This window comes from Ipomoea nil, unplaced genomic scaffold (assembly GCF_001879475.1).
Source record: "Ipomoea nil cultivar Tokyo-kokei standard unplaced genomic scaffold, Asagao_1.1 scaffold1317, whole genome shotgun sequence".
NCBI classification, from domain to species: domain Eukaryota; kingdom Viridiplantae; phylum Streptophyta; class Magnoliopsida; order Solanales; family Convolvulaceae; genus Ipomoea; species Ipomoea nil.
The window spans coordinates 1,790,001-1,791,602 of NW_017617745.1; positions in this window are offsets into that span (position 1 = coordinate 1,790,001).

Genomic DNA, 1,602 nt, shown 5'->3' on the forward strand with positions numbered 1-1,602 from the left:
CAAGTAAATAATCCAATCCCTTAGGATTTCTAGCCACTATTGTTCTCAAATTGAAAGCACATTGAATTGAAGTAATGAATGAAAATGAAGATGAAATTGAAATTGAAAAGATGTAGAGATTACTAAGCTTCAACTCAATTGTAAGAATCAAACAACAAATGCTTCAATCAATCCAGAGATTGGGCTCCAAGATCAAAGTAGTTTGTCAAGTTACTTAGACCTAGGACTACTTTTTCAATCTAGATTCGGAGAGTTTTTTAGATGACTTAAATCTGGAAAATATCAAGTCTGACTAACTTTTCAGCTCTCCTCTAAAAGTCAACACTTCCGACTTTAAATAGACTTCGCGCCCACCGCCACGAACCTTGCATGATTGTGAAGAGGTTCGTGGCGCTCCCAGTATTGCCGCCACGATTGTACAGCGGTCGTGCAAGTTGTAGGATTTTAGCCACATGCTCCTCCACGATTGTGCAGCCTCCTTGATGCCTAGCCGCTTCAACAATCTTCCAAAAAATGCTCCAAATCATGCCCATATGTGACTACTTTGGTCCAAAATCCATCAAAACACTAAAATACACGTGTCATAAGTCCTTGTAACACAATAAAAGCATTTTCCTTACAAATCAAGCACAAAGGACTCCAATTAAGTACAAGATAACCCCAAAATGACCATCATACAGATACAACTTTGGCACTTATCCAAAGTTTCTACACTTTAATCTTTCTTGTCTCGAAGCAAGCCAATAACAAATCAAGACCATAAGTGTCCATAAATGGAAGCGTTGATGTGTATCAAGTCAAAAGAATGACTAAAGCCCTTCAAATGCAAGATCAAAAGTGTGTGCGAATATTGTTGAGATTATCAAGAGCAAAGTGTGCAAATAGCAAAGGTAAACAAGCGATCAATCAAGCATACTAAACAATAGAGATAGAATGGGGTATGGATTAGTCTTTCTTTGTAATGGTGTTTCAAGTGTCGAAGCTAGGAATTGCAAGATTGTGTTTATTGGACATCAAGTTAGGCGTTTGCTTTTGCCATAGTCATTTTAGGTCTTGATGGCCTATCATAGTGTAATAGAGCATTCGAGTGACAATGTTACACCTATGAGATATTTTATCAAACACCTTGCCTACAACTCATTCCGGACTTTGCCCTCTTGGATCTAAGGCGGGAAATGCAAGTGAGACTTAAGCTCTAGTATGTAGCAATCTCTTGTTAAACATGCTAAGTCCTAGATTTCCAAGGAATTGGGCCTTAACTCCAAAAACACAATCAAATCTCCTACTTCCATCATGAAATCAATCAATAAACACAAACACAATTTCAAATCAACAATTCATATCCATACCAGCACCATGCAAGTAAATGCTAATCCAATCTCTTAGGATTTCTAGCCATTCATGTTTTCAAATTGAAAGAACACTGAATTGAACTAATGAATTAAGATGGAGATGAAATTCAAATGGAAAAGATGTAGAGATTACCAAGCTTCATCTTAATTGTAACAATCAATCAACATATGCTTCAATCAATCATGAGATTTGGCTCCAAGATCAAAGTAGTTCTTCAAGTTACTTAGACCTAGCACTACTTTCTCTCTC